Source organism: Elephantulus edwardii, unplaced genomic scaffold (assembly GCF_000299155.1).
Source record: "Elephantulus edwardii isolate Elephantulus edwardi_28Jun2011 unplaced genomic scaffold, EleEdw1.0 scaffold00255, whole genome shotgun sequence".
NCBI classification, from domain to species: domain Eukaryota; kingdom Metazoa; phylum Chordata; class Mammalia; order Macroscelidea; family Macroscelididae; genus Elephantulus; species Elephantulus edwardii.
The window spans coordinates 3,036,291-3,046,622 of NW_006400005.1; positions in this window are offsets into that span (position 1 = coordinate 3,036,291).

Here is a 10,332-nt window from a genome sequence, read left to right on the forward strand (position 1 = left end):
CTTTCTGGATCATTCAAATTCTGCTCATAGCATCCTTACGCATTGCAATTCAAGGCTTGAATTTGTTCTTCAATTCCTTCAGTTTAAGAAATTCTAAGTGAGTTCTGCTCCTTTGTTTTTCTGACTCCAGCTCTTCGCACATTTCATTATAATACTTTGTTTTTTCTTCTCAAACTGCCTTTGATATCTTCTGTTCATCTCCTTAATTTCTTGATTACTTCCCTTTGCTTTGCCTATATGGCACTATAGTACAATATTCATACATCCATTTTGGTCTTTTCTCCCTCCCCTGCCTTTATAATGATCTTTTGCATTCTTCGTGGATGATATTCTTGACATTCATCCACAGCTCATCTGGTCTTCATTCAATGGTGTTCAAGGCTTCAAACCTGTTCCTGGGATAGTTTTGAAATTCAAGTTGTATATAGATTCAAGGTCAAATTTTGGTTTCTTTGGATTTGATGTCATTTTCTTCAACTTCAACTTGCATATGAGTAGTTAATGGTTTGTTCCACAATCAGCATCTGAACTAGTTTTCACAGCGGATATTGAACTTTTCCAGTGATTCTTCTCACAGATATAATCGATCGGATTCCTGTGCATACCATCAGGTGAAATCCATGTGTACAATCTGCATTTATGTTTCTTATAAGTATTTGCAATGAATATGTTGTTAATTGTATAGAATTTTATTATTCTATCTCTAACGTCATTTCTGTCACCAAATCCATGTTTTCCAACTGTCAATTTGGTTTACTTTTAGGTTAAAATACTGAGTCTTAACCCATGACACATTTTTTTTTGTGTGTGAAACAAAGAAGACACCATATTGTGCCTTAGATTAAAACAATTGGAATTTTTTGTTGTTGCTGTTGTTTTTACAAAGCATAATAAATTGCCAATATTCAGAGAGACACTACTAGATTTGTGAGGGAAAAAATGAGTGAAAATTAAACCCAAAATAGGTGCTCTTATTTTCACAATGATAAAGTACAAAGACATTTTTCCAACACATTTTGTTAAACCTAAATATTGTCACACAACCAGGGAGCTCTGTTAGCCTAGTGGGTAAGAATCTGTGATGACAACTCAAAACCAGATAATTCAAACTGATCAGCTGCTTCTCTGGAAGGAGATGGGCAATCTCCTCCTGTGCAATTTCTAAAAACCCACTAGAGGGTCAGCTATGAATTGGCTGCAACACAACAACACATAATATCTACAATAGTAGCACCATGCTGGTTTGAGAAAGAAAAACCCACAACAAGATGGATGGACATAATAACTATAGAAATTACCTTGAACATTGGAGAAATCATAAGAACAGCACAGGGTTGCTTTGAGTCATAGTCACTTTTATTTTAGTATCACTTTTAATGTCACAGTCAGTATTACCACCTAATAACTACAATATCAATTATGAGTTTTTTAGTTTGTAGACAGTGGGTTTTGTGGGTCTCATCTGACATTTCTTAAAAAATGATATTAAAATTACTTTTATTGTGTTGAAGTAAGAGAGCTGTACAATGATTAGGGATGATAGAAGGACAATTGATGCCTTTGAGCTGTGGTGCTGGAGAAGAATATTGAATATACCATGGAATGCTAAGAAAATGAACAAGTTTTTCCTGGAGAGCGTGAAGCTGGGCTGTTCCTTGGAGGCAAGGATTCTGAAGATTCATCTGACATAATTTGGACTGGGAGAGGAAAATCATGCTTGGAAGGGTGGAGGGACAGTACAGGAGAGGAAGCGCCTCAATGAGATGGGTTGATTCAGTGACTGGAGTAATGGGGGTAGGTGTGTCGGAGATGGTGAGATTGGCACAGGATAGGGCAAAATTTAGGGTTATTGTACATAGAGTCGCTATGAGTTGCAAGCGACTCAATGGCACATAACAACAACAACAACAACAACAGTATTGAAGTTAAGATAACATGTTAATACCATGTATCAAAACATCTTATTCTACTTAACAGTTTATGTTTCCTTCTTATTTTAAAAAAACATTTTAAAGGGATCTGGGCACTATTTACCCTGTGCCTAGTGATTGAATCAGTCCTAGTGTAATTTACTTTTTAGATGATAAATTTCTCTGTGTTCATAAATAAGGATGGTTTCTAGATTAAATTTAAAAAAAAAAACAAACAAACTTAACTCTCCCACATTTTGACACCCAGGTTGCACTACTCTGATTTTTTAAAAGTTTTTTTTTTTCTCCTTCTATGTTTGGGAACAAATAAAGTGCTGGGGTACTCATCTTTGCTTTGAATTAAAGCAAATACCTAGTGAAATTGTTTCAAAACTCTTATCACCTTGGGTAGAAATTAGGAGGAGATGAACTCTTCAATAACCTTTTCTGTATATTTCTCCATTTTTCAGGGAGCTCTGGTGGCTTAGTGGGTGAGGAACTGTGCTGCCAACCCAAAGTCTAGCAGTTCAAAGCCACCAACTACTCCTTGAGAGGAAAATGGACAATTTCCTACTGTGCAATTTACAGCCTCTGAAAATTTGCTGGAAGGTCAGATGTCCATTCCTTCATCTATGTACATCTCTCTTCCTAGAAAAATCTATCCATTTTACACTTTCTCTACATTTGTTACTCATATCACTCATTACTGTTGAGACACAACCACCTCATAACTGACCCTCAGTTGGGTTTTCCAAGATTTGTATTGTACAGGAGGGGACTGTCCATCTTTTTCCCCATGAGCCTATAGTGGACACAAAATAGCAGAGAAATGTGGCCTTTGGTTAGCAGTGGAACTCCCTACATACTATACCACCAGATTAAATATCTAAATCTACAGATATCAGTTTATAGATTATACATTCGCACAAACAAGAGATAGATTATTATAGATTTACACAAGCACATAAAACACACTCTAAAAAAAAGATATCCCTAGATATATATTATAAAATTTCTGTCTGCTCCTTCCATCCCTCTGAGACATTTTAATTATTAAAAAGAATACTTAACGTTTGTACTTTAATATCTTAGTTTTAAGCAGAAAAGTTAGAGAGTATCATTGTTCAAAAGGACTGTTCACATTACCAAAGGAATATAGGGTGCCTTTAGTTATGCCTCCATCATATTACTTACAAATCAATAAATATTTAAAAGGGAGAGAATCAGGATGTTGAATTGCTTAAATATGAATCAGAAAATAAAGCAAAATTTTCATAATTTAATAATATTATCTGTGCCTCATATAGATTGCTTCTCCATTGCTGTTGTTGTATACTGTAGAGTTGGTATTGACCCACAGCTGACCCTCTGGGCAGTTTTCAAGAGCAGTTAATCACACAGGAGGAGAATGCCCATCTTTCTCCTGTGGAGCATCTGGTGACTTTGAACCATGTGTCTTTGGAATTTCACTGCAGCTTCTTGCCATTAGACTAAGAACACTATATGGTTTAAAATTAAAAAGGGAGTATGTTAGGTTGCCATTCTTTCTCCATAACTATTCAAACTGTATGCTCAGCAAATTATTTGAGAAGCTGGAATCTATGAAGAGCAATGCAGTATCAGGATTGGAGTTAGGCTCATCAATAATCTATGTTATGCGATGCAACCTTGCTTGCTGAAAGTGAGGAGGACTTGAAACATTTGTTACAGAAGATCAAAGAATATAGCCTTTAATATGTATTTTGCATCTCAATGTCAGGAAAACAAAAATTCTTGCCACTGGACCAATAGATAACATTATGGTAGGTGGAGAAATGACTGAAGTTGTCAGCAACTTCATCTTACTTGGATCCACAATTAATATACTTGGTATGGGCATTTAGGATCTCAGAGACCTCTCCAAACTATTGAGGAGCAATGATGTAAGTTTCAGGACTAAGGTACATCTGATTCAGGCCATAGTCTTTCCAGTCACTTGTTATGCATCTGAGAACTGGAAAATAAATAAAGATGACAGAAGAATTGATGACTTTGAGCTGTAGTGTGGGGGAAGATTACTGAACATCGCATGAGCTGCCAAAAGAACAGACAAATATGTCTTGGAGAAAATGCAGCCAGAATGCTACTTGGAGGCAAAGAAGTTAAAGCTTCAACTTACATACTTCGAGTATGTTACTAAGAGAGGCTATTCTTTGGAGAGGGACATCATACTTGGAAAGGTAGAGATTCAGTGAAGAAGAAGAAGACCTTCAACCAGGTGTATTAACACAGTTGCCTGCCTCGATGAGACCAATGTGTCAGGAATTGTGAGAATGGCAGAGGATAGGACAGGGCTCAGATCTGTTGTTCATAGAGTCTCTATGGGTCATACTTAACATGACGGCACCTAACAACAACAACAACAACAACTGCTTATTAATGTACAGGCTTAAAAAATTGTTGCAAAGTACTATCCAGTTAGTTGATCCTGGCTCTTAATAACCCATGTGATAGAGGAAACTTTCCCCATCGGGCTTGTTTGGCCATATTATGGGAGCAGATCATCAGGTTTTGAGTTATTTTTTTTTTGCTGTTAAATGACCAGGAGTAGTGGGTCACACCACTGACTTTTTAATCAGTATCTGAGCACTTAACCATTCTACCATGTAAAGGTCATTATTTTATTTATTTATTTGCTGATTCAATATTGAGTTCTCCGAAACACAATTTCTTCCACTGGTAGCTTAGTGGCAAAGAATTCTACTGCCAATACAAAGGTATGCAGGTGAATCTGTCATCTGCTCCAGAGGAAAAAGAAAGGCACTTTTCTCCCATGTGATTTACATTCTCTGAAAACACACTGGAGGGTCAGCAAAGGGTTGATTCTGTTATGATGATACATAAGAACATTCAAAAAAATCATTGTTATCCTTCTCAGTGTTATTAATTATTAGCCTAGTGCCAAGAAGCTGTGCTACAGTCCCAAAGGCACATGGTTTGAGGCCACTAGCTACTCTGTGGGTGAAGGACGGGCAATCTTCTCCTGTGGAATTAACTGCTTCTGAACACCAACCAGAGGGTCAGCTACAGGGCGGTTCTGATTCTATGGTACACAACAACAATAACAACAATTATTATTAAGTCACTCATTAATACCAAATATATATAGAAGGAGAATTGATGCATTTGAGCTGTGGTTCCGGAGAAGAGTGTTGAGGGTACCATGGACTGCTAGGAAAACGAACAGATTCATCCTGGAAAGGGTCAAACTGGGCTGCTCTTTGGAGGCAAGGATTCTAAGGCTCCGCCTAACATATTTTGGACACGTTACAAGGAGAGACAGGTCCTTGGAGAGGGACATCATGCTTGGTAGGGTGGAGGGACAGCGCAGAAAGGGAAGGCCCCCTATGAGGTGGATTGATTCAGTGACTGGGGTAATCGGGATGGGTGTATCGGAGAAGATGCGATTGGCACAGGACAGAGCAGAGTTTAGGGATGTTGTACATAGGGTCATTATGAGTCACAAGGGACTCAATGGCACATAACAACAACAACAACAACAACAACAACAACAACAACAATATGTGGATTTGTTCTTTTCTTCATTGGTATTTCCAATGCTATTCCAAATTACTATTTCCAATGGTATAAAAATTGCATCTCATCATCTAATTCCATTTCACAAATGAACTGTTCAAATGAAAATAAATATAACAATAATGATTCTTCACATAAGACTCACATTAGGATCTCTCTTGCTAACCTCTCTTGGAGAACTGCTGTGGAAAATAACTAAACTGGCTATGATAATGTTTTCCTGTAAAAAATAAAATATAAATGACAGTGTTTTTGTTACTGCTAATAATGAAAATATTTCTGTCTAAATGTTTGCACTCTGGAAAAATATTATATGAGAGCCTGATGGAATTTTTAAAGTGGGGTACATAAAAATAAAAGATGTGCTGATGACTGGTTTAAATTTTTTTATAAAAAAATTATTTAAAAAAATCAGTGTCTCCTATATTGGGAGGGGCTGCATGTTTTGTTAAGAAGATCCTTAAAACCGAGGGTTATGTTGAGGGCAGAGAATGAAGTAAATCTATCAAGGAAAGGGATTTCTTTTTTAAAATAAAGACAACCTTAATTAGGTAATGCACATGCTCCCCTCTCCTGTTTTGTTCTTTAGTTTTGTTTTCTATCATGAGTCAGTGAATAAATAGCAAACTTCAGTGAGTACATGTACACCGTACCCTGACCTCAGGTAAAGGCAAGATTAAAATTAACTTCTGGAATAGATCCTCACACCTTCACTGAACTAAGCAGTTCCTTGATGGCTCATAATAACTTCAGATAACAAATCAAGAGATCACATGCAGAGCACTTTGTGTATTTATAAATGTGAAAATGTACGCAGATACTGCACATACATTCAAATGAGTAACATTTGGCAATGCTTTATCACTTTCTTAACACAAGTTATCTTTGCTTTTTTACCTTTAGTACCCACTATTGAGTGGAGTATCCTATAGGACAGACTAGAACTGCCTCCGAGGATTTCCAAGGTTAAATATTTACAGGAGCATAACAGAACAAACAGGTTTGTCCCGGAGAAGGTGAAACCAGGCTGCTCCTTGGAGTCAAGGATTCTGAAGCTTCGTCTGACATAATTTGGGCATGTTGCAAGGAGGGACTGATCCTTGGAGAGGGACATCATGTTTGGGAGAGTGGAGGGGCTGCAAAGGAGAGGAAGACCTTCGATGAGATGGATAAATTCTGTGAGTGGAGTGGTGGAAATGAGTGCGTTTGAGATGGCGAGGTTGGCACAGGACAGAATGGCTTTTAGGGTTCTTGTACGTAGGGTTGCTATGACTTGCAAGTGACTTGATGGCACAAAACAGCAACAACATACTGCCTCACCTTTATCCTGTGGGACAATTGGTGGGCTGGAACTGTTGATTTTTTCATGAGCAAGGGAATGCCTAAACCACAATGTCAACAGAGCACCCTCAACCTTCAGTAGAAGCCTTTCTTTCCCCATTCAGATAGGAAAACAATTGCAATGCAAAGACTATGCTAATGAGAGTCAGTGTGTTCCTCTTCTTTTTGGAGAATGAAAGTGAACCATGTACGTGTTTGAAATGCCTAATAAGGATAACTACCACCAAACAGAAACATTTGCAAGATTAGATACCTTGCATCTATTTCCTCAGAAATACTAAATTATCTCAAAATGGAGAGTTGCTAGACAGTTGCTACTATTACTTATTCTCCATTCTGAAGGACGATGAACATGCAACTTTTTCCTCTTGAAATTTGGTTGCTTGCATATTCCAGTATGATCACTTTAATCATCAGATATATAGTTGCCCTTCCACTAATGACATAGTACACAGTGCTGCAAACTGAAAGGTGAGTAGTTTAAACTGACCAGTGCACTATGTGGGACAAAGATGGATAATTTCCTCTCTTGAAGGTATTAAAAAGCTTTCAAAGTCATTGCTGTCTTGTCAGAACTGTATTATAGCTGATCCTCTAGTGGACCTTTAAAGGTTGTAAATCTCACAGGAGAAGCCACTGGTGGATTTGAAAGCCAGAGAAGCACCGCCTTTATGTTAGCAGTGCAGATCCCTACAGACTAGGCCATCTTCAGAACACTCATGTGAGCTTACTTTGAATCAGAACCAGAGCCTTCGCAGCAGTGACATTACTAGCCTCTAAACTAAGTGGGCCTGTGTTTTATACCTGTACAGCATTTGTTTGTACTTAAGAATGTTATCTACTTGTTAATTTTAGATTCAATTAGGCAATGCTTTTGTTATGTGAAAAATATAACAAGAAATCAAATGATATTGTCAAGTTATTTCTGTTACTTCTGAGCATTCCAGGTATTTAGGTTTCATTGTCCATGGCTTTACAGCAATCGTGTAGATTCATGGCACTACAACTTGGGATTTGTTTAAACGCAGTGCTGAATTGCATCAACCTGGAGGATAATGTGAAGGAACAGGTCACTCCATCTAGTTGGATACCTTGGGAGATAAATTTCTGGCGTTAAAATTGAATCATGTTTAACTTCATACCCACTTGGAAGATTACTATAAAGAAAACAGAAAATAACAAGTATTATTAAGGTTGTAGAGAAATTAAAACCCCTGTATTTTGGTGGTGGAAATGGTGAAGCCACTATCAAAAATAGCTTGGAAATTCCCCAAAAAGATAAATATAGAATTACCATATGGGCCAGCAATTTTACTCTAAAGTAAAATGATATAAAAGCAGTAATTAAACCGATATTTGTACTTCAATGTTGTATTGTTCAAAATACTTAAATGGTGGAAACAACACAAATGTCTATCAACAGATGAATAAATAAAATGTGGCTTATACATACAATAGATTATTATTGATCATAAAAATAAAATGTTGTTGTTAACCATCAAGTTGGAAATGACCATAACTGACCCTCTGGCAGGTTTTTAATGCAGTTAATGGCACAGGAGGAAATTTTCCATACTTCTCCAGCAGAGCAGCTGGAGGCTTTGAACCAGGTGCCTTTAGGAATGGAGCGCAGCTTCTTGCTAGTAGGCCACCAGAGCTGTGGTTCAAATCCACCAGTGGCTTTTCAAGAGAAGGATGAGCAATCTCCTCCCTGTGCATTTTACTGCCTCTGAAAATTCACTGGAGGGTCAGCTTTGCATTGATTCTGACTTGATGGTAAACAACAACAAAAAGAAATTAAATTATGGTATCTTTAAAAAATTAACACATTTGTGAATACTATGTAAATGAAGTAAATAAAAGACTAAAGCAAAATATTTCATCATCTTACATATATGACATATCTAGAATAGACAATTACATGAAGATATCTACTAGCGGATACTAGGGGCCAGAGGGAATTCTGATGGCCTAGGGACAAGAAGCAGAACTGCAATCCAAAAGGCATCAAAGGCATGTGGTTTGAGGTCACCACCTGCTCCACTGGAGAAGGATGGGCAGTCTCCTCCCTGTGCATTTTACTGCCTCTGAAAACCCCCTGGAGGGTCTGTTCTAACTCTCTAGTAAACAACAACAGGGGCTAGATGGAAGGAGTAACGAAGAACTACTGAGTTTTTATTTAAGGTGATGTAAACCTTAGAACTAGTTATAATTAATTCAAGAAGATGGACTATATGAAGAATAATGTGGTATCAGAATTGGTGGAAGACATATCAACAACCTCCATTATGCACATGATACAACCTTGTTTGTAGACAGTGAAGAAGTCTTGGAAGACCTATGGAAGATCAAAGACTACAGCCTTCAAAATGAATTGCCTATCAACATCAAGAAAACAAAAACACCATTGGACCAATAAATAGACAATATCATGGCAGATGGAGATAAAATAGAAATTGTCAACAATTTCATTTCAGTTGCATCTACAATCAACATCCAGCTAACAGCAACCAAGAAATCAAAAGATATGTTTTTGCATTGGGCAAATAGGCTGTCAAAGACCTTTTTTAAAGTGCTAAAGAGCAAGGATATCAGTTTAAAGACTAAGATGTACCTGACCCAAGTCACAATATTTTCTATTGCTTCAGATCTTGTCTTTCATAGTTTGATCATGTTATCAGAAGGCTGGAAAAAACATCATGCTGGTTAAAAAAAGAGGATCACTGAAAGAGAGGAAGAACTTCGATGAGGTGCATAAATGCAGTGGCTGCAATAATGGTCTTGAGCATGGTGGAGATTGGGAGAATGATGAAGGATAGAGTAAAATTTTGATTTTTTTCATAGAATAACTATGAATCATAGTTGACTTGAAAGCGCTTAACACCAACAATGGTTATAAAACATGATGAATACAATATCACTGAATTATGTGCTTTAAAATGACTAAAATGTAAAATATTTTTATTTTGCATAATTCATCATAGTGCTTTTTTCCCTGTCTCATGTTATTGAGTATATAATCTCATAGAGTAATAAAACTGAATTTCTTATTGAAAAATGATTCCCCTAAAGGAGCCATTTTTAATGTTGTAATGAGAACATCTACATTGAAAATACGAAAGGTTGAGGAAACAGCCTACTTGCATTAATGATTTGCTCAATTAATATTTTCATGATGTAAGACAACTCCTTTTAGAAACTTTTAAAAACAACTCTATTAGAGTCCTGAGTTTTAAGATATAGGAAGTACTCAAATGTCGTTGTTGTTAGGTGCCATTGAGTTGAGTACAACTCATAGCAATCCCATGAAAACCAGACCTGAACCGTGTCCTGTCTTTTCCCATCCTCGTCGTCTCTGATACACTTGAGCTCACTGGTGCAGTTATTGTGTCATTCCATCTCATTGAGGGTTTTCCTCTCTTTTGCCTACCCTCCACATTTCCAGGTATGATGTCATTTTCCAAGGAATAGTCCCTCCATACAACTTTTCCAGAGTATTAGAGAT